A 15,816-nucleotide genomic window follows, 5' to 3' on the forward strand; every position below is an offset into this window, starting at 1 on the left:
GACATTCATTTTGTATGATTGTTTCGCATTTCGAAGATTTTCATACCAAGCTGTTTCGCTCAATTTTCGTAATTTTCAGATTTGTAACGGACTACTTACTTCAGAAACAGCCTGTACAAGGGTGGAGCAGGTTTTGTTATTTCCTGCAGGTCTAGTCAAGGGATGTTTAATAAATTGGTTCAGTTGTCCTTGTGGTTCTGTTTGGCAAACAAGTGTTTTGTGGGTTGCGGAGTTTGTGTTTCATTTCGTCTTAGAATTCTTATGTAGTAAACAGCAAAAACGTCGTTGTGAGTACTTAAATGAGAAATTTGTAACACTGAAATATACAAAATGTCGCGTAGATGTGTCAATAATCCTAACAACTTTTGTTATATCTGTGGAGAAGTGACTTTTAAATCACAAAAACCAAACTCGACCCCCATCGTTAAAAGAGCGAATCACCTTTATTTTGGTTGCAAAGTGGGTGGCACGGACAGGGCACGAGCACCCCATATTTGCTGTCCGAGGTGTTCTACAAATCTACGCGAGTGGCTAAAAGGAGAAATGCAATCTGAGCCCTTCGCTGTGCCCCTGGTGTGGCGGGAACCGCTTAACCATGTAAACGACTCCACTCCTGTCATCGGCATAAACATTAAGAAAAAACATGCTTTCATCTATCCAAACACCCCCCCAGCCATTCGTCCTTTGCCCCATAAAAATATTGTCCGTGAACCACTTGCACATTAAATTGGGTCTGATGAAAAATTTTGTAAAAGGAATGGATCGAAATGGAGAAGCCTTTAGGTGCCTCTTTCACAAATTTCCCTGACTAAAAGAAGCTAAAATCAAAGATGGAGTTTTCGTAGGTTCCCCCAAATAAGAAGCCTGATTGTTGATGAATATTTTGTCGACATTTTGACGGGGGAGTAGAAAATTGCATGGGAATCCTTCAAGTCACTTGTTAGGAATTTTCTTGGAAATAACAGGGCCCTAAACTATAAGGAACTATTAGACAAATTGTTGAAAGCATACAGTAAGATGGGGTGCAATATATCTCTTAAAATGCATTTCCTCAACTCTAATTTGAACATTTCGACTGATAATCTTGCATCGGTTAATAATGAACATGGCGAACAATTTCACCAAGATATTTCCACACTTGAAAGTCCTTATCAGGGGAAATGGAGCGCATAAACGACAGCTGATTACTTCTGGTCGGTGGTAAGAGATGCCCCTGAGGTAAAAAACAGAAGAAAGGCCAAAAGACAACGTCTATAAAGTAGACGAAAATTTTTAAACTTTTGCATATCATATGGACGAATTTATTGTTGATATTTTACAAAGTACAAAATATCTTCAAATCGCGAACTAACTAAGTTTTTTTATTGTCATTTTCGAATTTATCGGACGAAAATACATAAGATTTGATTAGTTTCATTTCCGATATATACAATGTATGTGGTTCAATTAGTAACATTTCTTATTATGGCTGCATGTTATCTCAAGTGGGTTCGTGACAGTTTGTTATTCAGATTTAATAGTTCAAGGAAAACGTTTAACGATCAAACATTAAGCTGTCGGATCCTTGAAAAAAAAGAAGGAAAGGATAGGGAAGGAGACGACTTCGGCGTTCCAAATTAGCTGTATTCAAACCAATCAATCAGAACAAAATAATTGACAGTGGAACCATGGTTCCGGAGAATTTGACGTAAATACGTCTATACGGAAAGGAAGTTTACATATTTGCTTTATTCTAAATATTTCCTTTATACCCGCTTTACAATTGAGTAAAGTTTGATTAAGACTTTGCTTATTTAACTTGAATTAGTTACGCTTAAGATGGGTCTGTGGTAGCTGAATGTAATGTAATGAAATGTATGGTTAAGTTTTCTAGGTAACAACAATGCCGAGTAAAGACGACGTTCCCCAGGTAACCATTGTTATCGGATCTTACACATTTTCCTGTCACTTTTTTGCGGAATGACACTGACCCTTCCATATAGACGTATTTACGTCAGAAGATGGGAAATAATTTTTTGACGTAAATATGTCTATATGGAAGGGTCAGTGTCATTCGGCAAAAAGTGAAACGAAAAAGTGTAACTGCATTGTTATGTTACCTTGGAAACGTCATCTGTTTACTCGGCATTATTGTTACTTATAAAACATTTCATTTTATTACCTTACATTACTTTACATTACATTCAGCTACCACACACCCATTTTAAGCGTAACTTGTGTTGGGCAAGGCCGTGGTCTAGGCAACACGGAGTTTTCCTCCGGGGGCTTCCCCGGTTTCTCCGTGGCATCCCAACAATTACTCCATTCACAACACAGAAGAAGGCAATGGCAAACCACTTCTGGATCATCTGCCAAGAACGTATATGAACAGGTCCCAGTCCAAGAAAAGGATGGAAGGATCCTGTTCATATGGACCTGTCGGCAGACAGAACACTACAAATAAAAATAAAAAATTGAACTTGAATAATCAATGTCTTAATCAAACTTATCTCACTTGTAAAGCATGTATAAAGGAAATATTTAGAATAAAGCCTATATATAAACTTCCTTTCCGTATAGACGTATTTACGTCTAATTCTCCGGAACCATGGTTCCACTGACAACTTTGTTTTGTACAACATATTCTGCGGTTAGCAACTAGCTTCCGACCTAAGAGTTCCAAGGTTCAAATCGTCCAATGGAAATCTTTATTTTCACAACGGGGGACACATGTGGTGACTGGTCACCCGAATATGCACTGATTCGGTGTCACGTTGCGACTTGCACGACATGAAACAGCACTAATCTTGCGGTCGTATATCGTTTATTTGTTCCGTAACAATTCACCCATAAAATCATTTATGCCCAAGAATTGCATTGATTGACAAAGTAATAAACTTTACAAATTAGACTCTCATTCCGTTTTATTACTAAGCTATAACAGCCAAAATATATCGGTGATGAAACTAACCCATTTTTACTAATTTTGAGCTGCTAAACACGAGAATGACATTCATTTTGTATGATTGTTTCGCATTTCGAAGATATTCATACCAAGCTGTTTCGCTCAATTTTCGTAATTTTCAGATTTGTAACGGACTGCTTACTTCAGAAACAGCCTGTACAAGGGTGGAGAAGGTTCTGTTATTTCCTGCAGGTCTAGTCAAGGGATGTTTAATAAATTGGTTCAGTTGTCCTTGTGGTTCTGTTTGGCAAACTAGTGTTTTGTGGGTTGCGGAGTTTGTGTTTCACTTCGTCTTAGAATTCTTATGTAGTAAACAGCAAAAACGTCGTTGTGAGTACTTAAATGAGAAATTTGTAACACTGAAATATACAAAATGTCGCGTAGATGTGTCAATAATCCTAACAACTTTTGTTATATCTGTGGAGAAGTGACTTTTAAATCACAAAAACCAAACTCGACCCCCATCGTTAAGAGAGCGAACCACCTTTATTTTGGTTGCAAAGTGGGTGGCACGGACAGGGCACGAGCACCCCATATTTGCTGTCCGAGGTGTTTTACAAATCTACGTGAGTGGCTAAAAGGAGAAATGCAATCTGAGCCCTTCGCTGTGCCCCTGGTGTGGCGGGAACCGCTTAACCATGTAAACGACTCCACTCCTGTCTGATGAAAAATTTTGTAAAAGGAATGGATCGAAATGGAGAAGCCTTTAGGTGCCTCTTTCACGAGTTTCCCCGACTAAGTTAAGCTAAAATCAAAGAAGGAGTTTTCGTAGGTCCCCCCAAATAAGAAGCCTGATTGTTGATGAATATTTTGTCGACATTTTGACGGGGGAGTAGAAAATTGCTTGGGAATCATTCAAGTCAGTTGTTAGGAAATTTCTTGGAAATAACAGGGCCCTAAACTATAAGGAACTATTAGACAAATTGTTGAAAGCATACAGTAAGATGGGGTGCAATATATCTCTTAAAATGCATTTCCTCAACTCTCACTTGGACGTTTTCCTTAATAATCTTGGATCGGTTAGTGACGAACATGACGAACGATTTCACCAAGATATTTCCACTCTTGAAAGGCGTTATCAGGGGAAATGGAGAGCATCAATGAAAGCTGATTACTTCTGGTCGGTGGTAAGAGATGCCCCTGAGGTAAAATACAGAAGAAAGGCCAAAAGACAACGTCTATAACGTAGACGAAAATTTTTAAACTTTTGCATATCATATGGACGAATTTATTGTTGATATTTTACAAAGTACAAAATATCTTCAAATCGCGAACTAACCTTTTTTATTGTCATTTCCGAATTCAGCGGACGAAAATACATAAGATTTGATTAGTTTCATTTCCGATATATACAATGTATTAAACCTCGACCCGACACAGTAATACTTCTAGATGTCTTCCGCCAGACACGTCATGTCTCTATCAACTCATCACGGACTAATATTGAACATCAGATGAACCATGTCATACAAACAATACCTTCGTTTCTAATATATAAGAATAATCTGATAAGAACATCTTTAATAACCTGCATAACATTGTAAAGGATTGTAATTCTAGTTTTAAATTTACCAATCTAATTTTATACCTGACGACGGTTAAATATAACCGAAACATGTCGTAAGAGACGTTCCAATTTGTAAATCGATCATTCGATGCGGAACGTGAAATGATATTTTCAATATTTTATATTTTATTATCTTATTAAAAATTGTGATTTGACGGAAAATATTAAAATATTAACAATGTATGTGGTTCAATTAGTAACATTTCTTATTATGGCTGCATGTTATCTCAAGTGGGTTCGTGACAGTTTGTTATTCAGATTTAATAGTTCAAAGAAAACGTTTAACGATCAAACATAAAGCTGTCGGATCCTTGAAAAAAAAGAAGGAAAGGATAGGGAAGGAGACCACTTCGGCGTTCCAAATTAGCTGTATTCAAACCGTGCAATCAATCAGAACAAAATAATTGACAGTGGAACCACGGTTCCGTAGAATCTGACGTAAATCTCTACACTGTATGACGCAATGCGCAGACGCAGAAGTAGCGTGAAGTTCGATGCGCCTTTGTTTGTATAAAAAAATGTTTGTAGAACCTAAACCATTTGTGATATGTAAAATCTGAAAACAGATAAGGAACGCTCAAGAGGTAATACGTATTTCGTACGCAATATGTCCAGATCCATCTCTTACGTTTTTCGAGAGGCGGGCACTCAACTCCCCAGATGTATTGAAAATTGTACACATTGGTTCATTAAAATTACAATAAATGTATAAACAATTATAATTACAATAAATTACATTAGATATTCTTAAAGATCTTTATTTACTGATCATTTTACATATGGATTACATTACCCTTATTCTTATCATTCCTGAGGAATGAACGTTTAAATGTGACTCGGCGCTGGATCTTACACATCTTCGTAACAACCGCTGATATGCCGAAAAACCCTTACATATAGACGTATTTACGTCAAAACCAAAATTGTTTCCTTCGAGAAAGTATGAGGGCGTTAAATCTGGGGAATTCTTGTTACAATTCTGTTCATAGTTTTTTCCGAATTATCCCTGCCTTCCCGTCTCCAATAGCCAAAGTCATCCAAAATACTGAAGTAACGAACAATTACTGAAGGTGACTGGAAGAGGGGTCTGGAGGGCACATCTGGACATCTAGAAAGACATGCATTAACATCGTAATTGACAGAATATCATACTGATGTGATTCATAGACTGTACTTTTAACCTCAGTACTTACACAGAATTCCACCATACTTACTGTCTGCATTGAATATCCCGATCTGTTTTTCCAGCATTATACACTTCTCGTTTAATTCTCTGATCCTCTCAGTCAGAGTTTTGAAGATTTCTTTCATTTCCCTCACGAGACAAGAACTTGTTATTTCAAATGGTCCCATTTGCGTAAAGGATTTACCTAAGGACACACAAAATGCAGCATTTTATAATCCAAGAATTCTCTGTAACGTCAAAATGTTAATATTTTTTTGTTAAACATTTGTCTCAACTTTGAAATCTGAACATACGTCACACACAAAAACACGTGTGCATTGGCTGTTTGTGTGTTGCACTGCTATTGATTTACATTTGTCACAGAAGATATTAGGAAGTCTGCATTTATCAAAACACAAAATAAGGTTGTGTAAAATAACGTGCACTTTCTTTCACGAATGCTTTTGCTTTAAAATTAGCAAGTTAGGAAACATTTCAAAGCTTCTATTACACGATTAATCCATAACACAAAACAAGGGTCCTCAGAATATCAACTGTTCTCTCTACAATCACTTTCCGTTAGATGAATATCCAGAAGACAGAAAACAACTTTTAACAATCTCTGAATGTGTATTCCCTACCATAATACACATAATATCTTCAACACTTCTCTGCAACGTACATTTGGAGGTAGTACATCCCCCTTGTTAAGCAAAATAAATTTGCAAATTTTAAAAATTTCTGGATTTATGTTCTTTACGATTACGAAGATAGAAGTTAGAAACTGAACTACACTAGTCTCATTCATTCAATTCATATATGAAGTAGGCAGAACCGACACCTTGAACTGTATCAAGCAGTTTGTGCATTCGCAAACAAATAAAACAAACAGGCAGTAAGCCAAATGCACGCAATAGTTTTCATTGGCTGTGTTTCTTACGACTGTAGCGTGCACATGAAACATCATGGGCATGTAATTTCTTCGTGAACTGAAGGCACAAGCCGGACGTAGCATGAACTTGTTCTGTTTTGGAGGTTTTCCTGTAAATAGGCTACTAATAAGCACGCCTATTCGCTGCTCTCGTATATTAAAAAGAATTAACGCGAATTTGTTCCAATGAGGTCGATGAATCGGTAAAAGCTGTTTGTGAAATGCAAACTTTTGCATATGCGAGTTTGTTCTTACGCTCTTTAAACTTTCAAAGGACTAATTTCATTTCTGCGGAGGTACCGGGGTTATTTTTACTACGCGATTTTCTATAGGTCGGCGTCTTACATGAATGCAACTGTCGCATAACCAGAGATGACTGTACACATCAATCACATGAAAGAATCGCGGGGATCAACGAAATTCGGATTGTAAGTGTAAAAAATACATTTTTGAAATTCCCTTTATTTTGAAGATTTCTGTCTTCTGGTTTGCTGCGCTGTGTAGTCTGGTCGATGTAAACCAACGTTTCAGAGGTCTTACTGCTTCCGTCATCAGGGCGATGAGTATGAAGATTTCTGTCTTCTGGGTTATTGCGCCGTGTAGTCTGGTAGATGTTTACCAACGTTTCAGAGGTCATACTGCCCCCGTCATCAGAGTATAAAGAATTCTGTCTTCTGGGTTGTTGCGCCGTGTAGTCTGGTAGATGTTTACCAACGTTTCAGAGGTCATACTGCCTCCGACATCAGGGCGATGACTATGAAGATTTCTGTCTTCTGGTTTGTTGCGCCGTGTAGTCTGGTCGATGTTTACCAACGTTTCAGAGGTCATACTGCCTCCATCATCAGGGCGATGACTATGAAGATTTCTGTCTTCTGGGTTGTTGCGCTGTGTAGCCTGGTAGATGTTTACCAACGTTTCAGAGGTCATACTGCCCCCGTCATCAGAGTATAAAGAATTCTGTCTTCTGGGTTGTTGCGCCGTGTAGTCTGGTCGATGATAACCAACGTTTCAAAGGTCATACTGCCTCCGTCATCAGGGCGATGACTATGAAGATTTCTTTCTTCTGGGTTGTTGCGCCGTGTAGTCTGGTCGATGTTAACCAACGTTTCAGAGGTCATACTGGCTCCATCATCAGGGCGATGACTATGAAGATTTCTGTCTACTGGTTGTTGCGCTGTGTAGTCTGGTAGATGTTTACCAACGTTTCAGAGATCATACTGCCTCCGTCATCAGGGCGATGAGTATTAAGATTTCTCTGTTCTGGGTTATTGCGCCGTGTACTCTGGTAGATGTTTACCAACGTTTCGGAGGTCATACTGTCTCCGACATCAGGGCGATGACTATGAAAATTTCTGTCTTCTGGTTTGTTGTGCCGTGTAGTCTGGTCGATGTTAACCAACGTTTCAGAGGTCATAATGCCTCCATCATCAGGGCGATGACTATGAAGGTTTCTGTCTTCTGGGTTGTTGTGCGGTGTAGTCTAGTGGATGTTAACCAAAGTTTCACAGGTCATACTGCCTCCGTCATCAGAGTATAAAGAATTCTGTCTTATGGGTTGTTGCGCCGTGTAGTCTGGTAGATGTTAACCAACGTTTCAGAGGTCATACTGCCTCCATTATCAGGGTAATAACTATGAAGACTTCTGTCTTCTGGGTTGTTGCGCTGTGTAGTCCGGTAGATGTTTACCAACGTTTCAGAGGTCATACTGCTTCCGTCATCAGGGCGATGAGTATTAAGATTTCTGTCTTCTGGGTTGTTGCGCTGTGTAGTCTGCTACATGTTTACCAGAGATTCACAGGTCATACTGCCTCCATCATCAGGGCGATGACTATGAAGATTTCTGTCTTCTGGGTTGTTGCGCCGTGTAGTCTGGTCGATGTTAACCTACGTTTCAGAGGTCATATTTCCTCCATCATCAGGGCGATGACTATGAAGATTTCTGTCTTCTGGGTAGTTCCGCTGTGTAGCCTGGTAGATGTTTACCAACGTTTCACGGGTCATACTGCCTCCGTCAACAGGGCGATGAGTATTAAGATTTATCTCTTCTGGGTTATTGTGCCGTGTAGTCTGGTATGTTTACCAACGTTTCAGAGGTCATAATGCCTCCGACATCAGGGCGATGACTATGAAGATTTCTGTCTTCTGGGTTGTTGTGCGGTGTAGTCTAGTGGATGTTACCAAAGTTTCAGAAGTCATACTGCCTCCGTTATCAGAGTATAAAGAATTCTGTCTTCTGGGTTGTTGCGCCGTGTAGTCTGGTCGATGTTAACCAACGTTTCAAAGGTCAAACAGCCTCCGTCATCAGGGCGATGACTATTAAGATTTCTGTCTTCTTGGTTGTTGCGCTGTGTAGTCTGGTAGGTGTTAACCAAATTTCAGAGGTCATACTGCCTCCATCATCAGAGCGATGACTATGAAGATTTCTGTCTTCTGGGTTGTTGCGCCGTGTAGTCTGGTAGATGTTAACCAACGTTTATGAGGTCATACTGCCTCCGTCATCAGGGCGATGAGTATTAACATTTCTGTCTTCTGGGTTGTTGCGCTGTGTAATCCGGTAGATGTTTACCAACGTTTCAGAGGTCATACTGCCTCCATCATCAGGCCGATGACTATGAAGATTTCTTTCTTCTGGGTTGTTGCGCCGTGTAGTCTGGTAGATGTTAACCAACGTTTCAGAGGTCATACTGCCTCCATTATCAGGGCGATGAGTATGAAGATTACTGTCTTCTGAGTTGTTGCGCTGTGTAGTCTGGTAGATGTTTACCAACGTTTCAGAGGTCATACTGCCTCCGTCATCAGGGCGATGACTATGAAGATTTCTGTCTTCTGGGTTGTTGCGCTGTGTAGTCTAGTGGATGTTAACCAAACTTTCAGAGGTCATACTGCCCCCGTCATCAGAGTATAGAGAATTCTGTCTTCTGGGTTGTTGCGCCGTGTAGTCTGGTCGATGTTAACCAACGTTTCAAAGGTCATACTGCCTCCGTCATCAGGGCGATGACTATGAAGATGTCTGTCTTCTGGGTTGTTGCGCTGTGTAGTCTGGTAGATGTTAACCAACGTTTCAGAGGTCTTACTGCCTCCATCATCAAGGCGATGACTATGAAGATTTCTGTCTTCTGGTTTGTTGCGTTGTGTATTCTGGTTGATGTTACCCAACGTTTCAGAGGTCATACTGCCTCTGTCATCAGGGCGGTGAGTATGAAGGTTTCTGTCTTCTGGGTTATTGCGCTGTGTGGTCTGGTAGATGTTAACCAACGTTTCAGAGGTCATACTGCCTCCATCATCAGGGCGATGACTATGAAGATTTCTGTCTTCTGGGTTGTTGTGCGGTGTAGTCTAGTGGATGTTAACCAAAGTTTCAGAAGTCATACTGCCTCCGTCATCAGAGTATAAAGAATTCTGTCTTCTGGGTTGTTGCGCCGTGTAGTCTGGTCGATGTTAACCAACGTTTCAAAGGTCAAACTGCCTCCGTCATCAGGGCGATGACTATTAAGATTTCTGTCTTCTTGGTTGTTGCGCTGTGTAGTCTGGTAGGTGTTAACCAACGTTTCAGAGGTAATACTGCCTCCATCATCAGGGCGATGACTATGAAGATTTCTGTCTTCTGGTTGTTGCGTTGTGTAGTCTGGAAGATGTTTACCAACGTTTATGAGGTCATACTGCCTCCGTCATCAGGGCGATGAGTATTAAGATTTCTGTCATCTGGGTTGTTGCGCTGTGTAATCCGGTAGATGTTTACCAACGTTTCAGAGGTCATACTGCCTCCATCATCAGGCCGATGACTATGAAGATTTTTTCTTCTGGGTTGTTGCGCCGTGTAGTCTGGTAGATGTTAACCAACGTTTCAGAGGTCATACTGCCTCCATTATCAGGGCGATGAGTATGAAGATTTCTGTCTTCTGGGTTGTTGCGCTGTGTAGTCTGGTAGATGTTTACCAACGTTTCAGAGGTCATACTGCCTCCGTCATCAGGGCGATGACTATGAAGATTTCTGTCTTCTGGGTTGTTGCGCTGTGTAGTCTGGTTCATGTTTACCAAAGTTTCACAGGTCATACTGCCTCCATCATCAGGGCGATGACTATGAATATTTCTGTCTTCTGAGTTGTTGCGCCGTGTAGTCTGGTCGATGTTAACCAACGTTTCAGAGGTCATTCTGCCTCCATCATCAGGGCGATAACTATGAAGATTCCTGTCTTCTAGGTTGTTGCGCTGTGTAGCCTGGTAGATGTTTACCAACGTTTCAGGGGTCATACTGCCTCCGTCATCAGGGCGATGAGTATTAAGTTTTCTCTCTTCTGGGTTATTGCGCCGTGTAGTCTGGTAGATGTTTACCAACGTTTCAGAGGTCATACTGCCTCCGACATCAGGGCGATGACTATGAAGATTTCTGTCTTCTGGTTTGTTGTGCCGTGTAGTCTGGTGGATGTTTACCAACGTTTCAGAGGTCATATTGCCTCCGTCATCAGGGCGATGAGTATTAAGATTTCTGTCTTCTGGGTTGTTGCGCTGTGTAGTCTGGTACATGTTTACCAAAATTTTACAGGTCATACAGCCTCCATCATCAGGGCGATGACTATGAAGATTTCTGTCTTCTGGGTTGTTGCGCCGTGTAGTCTGGTCGATGTTAACCAACGTTTCAGAGGTCATACTGCCTCCATCATCAGGGCGATGACTATGAAGGTTTCTGTCTTCTGGGTTGTTGCGCTGTGTAGCCTGGTAGATGTTTACCAACGTTTCAGAGGTCATACTGCCTCCGACATCAGGGCGATGACTATGAAGATTTCTGTCTTCTGGTTTGTTGTGCCGTGTAGTCTGGTCGATGTTAACCAAAGTTTCAGAGGTCATACTGCCCCCGTCATCAGAGTATAAAGAATTCTGTCTTCTGGGTTGTTGCGCCGTGTAGTCTGGTCGATGTTAACCAACGTTTCAAATTTCATACTGCCTCCGTCATCAGGGCGATGACTATGAAGATGTCTGCCTTCTGGGTTGTTGCTCCGTGTAGTCTGGTAGGTGTTAACCAACGTTTCAGAGGTCATACTGCCTCCATTATCAGGGCGATGAGTATGAAGATTTCTGTCTTCTGGGTTGTTGCGCTGTGTAGTCTGGTAGATGTTTACCAACGTTTCAGAGGTCATACTGCCTCCGTCATCAGGGCGATGACTATGAAGATTTCTGTCTTCTGGGTTGTTGCGCTGTGTAGACTGGTTCATGTTTACCAAAGTTTCACAGGTCATACTGCCTCCATCATCAGGGCGATGACTATGAATATTTCTGTCTTCTGGGTTGTTGCGCCGTGTAGTCTGGTCGATGTTAACCAACGTTTCAAATTTCATACTGCCTCCGTCATCAGGGCGATGACTATGAAGATGTCTGTCTTCTGGGTTGTTGCTCCGTGTAGTCTGGTAGGTGTTAACCAACGTTTCAGAGGTCATACTGCCTCCATTATCAGGGCGATGACTATGAAGATTTCTGTCTTCTGGTTTGTTGCGTTGTGTATTCTGGTTGATGTTACTCAACTTTTCAGAGGTCATACTGCCTCTGTCATCAGGGCGGTGAGTATGAAGGTTTCTGTCTTCTGGGTTGTTGCGCTGTGTAGTCTGGTCGATGTTAACCAACGTTTCAGAGGTCATACTGCCTCTGTCATCAGGGCGATGAGTATGAAAGTTTCTGTCTTCTGGGTTTTTGCGCTGTGTAGTCTGGTCGATGTTAACTAACGTTTCATAGGTCATAATGCCTCTGTCATCAGGGCGATGAGTATTAAGTTTTCTGTCTTCTGGGTTATTGCGCTGTGTAGTTTGGTCGATGTTAACCAACGTTTCAGATGTCATACTGCCTCTGTCATCAGGGCGATGAGAATGAAGATTTCTCTCTTCTGGGTTGTTGCGCTGTGTGGTCTGGTCGATGTTAACCAACGTTTCAGACGTCATACTGCCTCCGTCATCAGGGCGATGAGTATGAAGGTTTCTGTCTTCGGGGTTGTTGCGCTGTTTAGTCTGGTCGATGTTCACCAACGTTTCAAAGGTCACACTGCCTCCGTCATCAGGGCGATGATTATGAAGATTTCTGTGTTCGGGGTTGTTGCGCTGTGTAGTCTGGTCGATGTTTACCAACGTTTCAGAGGTCACACTGCCTCCGGCATCAGGGCGATGAGAATGAATATTTCTGTCTTCGTGGTTGTTGCGCTGGGTAGTCTGGTCGATGTTTACCAACGTTTCAGAGGTCACACTGCCTCCGTCATCAGGGCGATGAGAATGAAATTTTCTGTCTTCGGGGTTGTTGCGCTGTGTAGTCTGCTACATGTTTACCAAAGATTCACAGGTCATACTGCCTCCATCATCAGGGCGATGACTATGAAGATTTCTGTCTTCTGGGTTGTTGCGCCGTGTAGTCTGGTCGATGTTAACCAACGTTTCAGAGGTCATATTTCCTCCATCATCAGGGCGATGACTATGAAGATTTCTGTCTTCTGGGTAGTTCCGCTGTGTAGCCTGGTAGATGTTTACCAACGTTTCACGGGTCATACTGCCTCCGTCATCAGGGCGATGAGTATTAAGATTTATCTCTTCTGGGTTATTGCGCCGTGTAGTCTGGTATGTTTACCAACTTTTCAGAGGTCATACTGCCTCCGACATCAGGGCGATGACTATGAAGATTTCTGTCTTCTGGTTTGTTGCGCCGTGTAGTCTGGTCGATGTTAACCAACGTTTCAGAGGTCATACTTCCTCCATCATCAGGGCGATGACTATGAAGATTTCTGTCTTCTGGGTTGTTGCGCTGTGTAATCCGGTAGATGTTTACCAACGTTTCAGAGTTCATACTGCCTCCATCATCAGGCCGATGACTATGAAGATTTCTTTCTTCTGGGTTGTTGCGCCGTGTAGTCTGTTAGATGTTAACCAACGTTTCAGAGGTCATACTGCCTCCATTATCAGGGCGATGAGTATGAAGATTACTGTCTTCTGGGTTGTTGCGCTGTGTAGTCTGGTAGATGTTTACCAACGTTTCAGAGGTCATACTGCCTCCGTCATCAGGGCGATGACTATGAAGATTTCTGTCTTCTGGGTTGTTGCGCTGTGTAATCTGGTTCATGTTTACCAAATTTTCACAGGTCATACTGCCTCCATCATCAGGGCGATGACTATGAAGATTTCTGTTTTCTGGGTTGTTGCGCCGTGTAGTCTGGTCGATGTTAACCGCGTTTCAGAGGTCATTCGGCCTCCATCATCAGGGCGATAACTATGAAGATTCCTGTCTTCTAGGTTGTTGCGCTGTGTAGCCTGGTAGATGTTTACCAACGTTTCAGGGGTCATACTGCCTCCGTCATCAGGGCGATGAGTATTAAGTTTTCTCTCTTCTGGGTTATTGCGCCGTGTAGTCTGGTAGATGTTTACCAACGTTTCAGAGGTCATACTGCCTCCGACATCAGGGCGATGACTATGAAGATTTCTGTCTTCTGGTTTGTTGTGCCGTGTAGTCTGGTGGATGTTAACCAACGTTTCAGAGGTCATACTGCCTCCATCATCAGGGCGATGACTATGAAGATTTCTGTCTTCTGGGTTGTTGTGCGGTGTAGTCTAGTGGATGTTAACCAAAGTTTCAGAGGTCATACTGCCTCCGTGATCAGAGTACAAAGAATTCTGTATTCTGGGTTGTTGCGCCGTGTAGTCTGGTAGATGTTAACCAACGTTTCAGAGGTCACACTGCCTCCATTATCATGGCGATGACTATGAAAACTTCTGTCTTCTGGGTTGTTGCGCTGTGTAGTCTGGTAGATGTTTACCAACGTTTCAGAGGTCATATTGCCTCCGTCATCAGGGCGATGACTATGAAGATTTCTGTCTTCTGGGTTGTTGCGCCGTGTAGTCTGGTCGATGTTAACCAACGTTTCAGAGGTCATACTGCCTCCATCATCAGGGCGATGACTATGAAGGTTTCTGTCTTCTGGGTTGTTGCGCTGTGTAGCCTGGTAGATGTTTACCAACGTTTCAGAGGTCATACTGCCTCCGTCATCAGGGCGATGGGTATTAAAATTTCTCTCTTCTGGGATATTGCGCCGTGTAGTCTGGTAGATGTTTACCAACGTTTCAGAGGTCATACTGCCTCCGACATCAGGGCGATGACTATGAAGATTTCTGTCTTCTGGTTTGTTGTGCCGTGTAGTTTGGTCGATGTTAACCAAAGTTTCAGAGGTCATACTGCCTCCATCATCAGGGCGATGACTATGAAGATTTCTGTCTTCTGGGTTGTTGTGCGGTGTAGTCTAGTGGATGTTAACCAAACTTTCAGAGGTCATACTGCCCCCGTCATCAGAGTATAGAGAATTCTGTCTTCTGGGTTGTTGCGCCGTGTAGTCTGGTCGATGTTAACCAACGTTTCAAAGGTCAAACTGCCTCCGTCATCAGGGCGATGACTATGAAGATGTCTGTCTTCTGGGTTGTTGCGCTGTGTAGTCTGGTAGATGTTAACCAACGTTTCAGAGGTCTTACTGCCTCCATCATCAAGGCGATGACTATGAAGTTTTCTGTCTTCTGGTTTGTTGCGTTGTGTATTCTGGTTGATGTTACCCAACGTTTCAGAGGTCATACTGCCTCTGTCATCAGGGCTGTGAGTATGAAGGTTTCTGTCTTCTGGGTTATTGCGCCGTGTAGTCTGGTAGATGTTAACCAACGTTTCAGAGGTCATACTGCCTCCATCATCAGGGCGATGACTATGAAGATTTCTGTCTTCTGGGTTGTTGTGCGGTGTAGTCTAGTGGATGTTAACCAAAGTTTCAGAAGTCATACTGCCTCCGTCATCAGAGTATAAAGAATTCTGTCTTCTGGGTTGTTGCGCCGTGTAGTCTGGTCGATTTTAACCAACGTTTCAAAGGTCAAACTGCCTCCGTCATCAGGGCGATGACTATTAAGATTTCTGTCTTCTTGGTTGTTGCGCTGTGTAGTCTGGTAGGTGTTAACCAACGTTTCAGAGGTAATACTGCCTCCTTCATCAGGGCGATGACTATGAAGATTTCTGTCTTCTGGTTGTTGCGTTGTGTAGTCTGGTAGATGTTTACCAACGTTTATGAGGTCATACTGCCTCCGTCATCAGGGTGATGAGTATTAAGATTTCTGTCATCTGGGTTGTTGCGCTGTGTAATCCGGTAGATGTTTACCAACGTTTCAGAGGTCATACTGCCTCCATCATCAGGCCGATGACTATGAAGATTTTTT

General features: G+C 42.1%; 1 long non-coding RNA gene across 1 annotated transcript; it reads right to left on the reverse strand.

Moving 5' to 3' along the window:
* Positions 1-5,308: 5,308 nt before the first annotated feature.
* Positions 5,309-11,636, reverse strand: LOC147874386 (uncharacterized). The gene is made up of 2 exons (XR_015534271.1): positions 5,726-11,636; positions 5,309-5,619 (listed from the first exon to the last, which is right to left on the reverse strand). It is a non-coding gene; the product is annotated as an uncharacterized LOC147874386 (long non-coding RNA).
* Between the last annotated feature and the right edge of the window lie 4,180 nt (positions 11,637-15,816).

This window comes from Zootermopsis nevadensis, unplaced genomic scaffold, assembly GCF_977971745.1.
Source record: "Zootermopsis nevadensis isolate Lab colony 2312 unplaced genomic scaffold, Znev_1.0 Znev_ptg000009l, whole genome shotgun sequence".
NCBI classification, from domain to species: Eukaryota; Metazoa; Arthropoda; class Insecta; order Blattodea; family Termopsidae; genus Zootermopsis; species Zootermopsis nevadensis.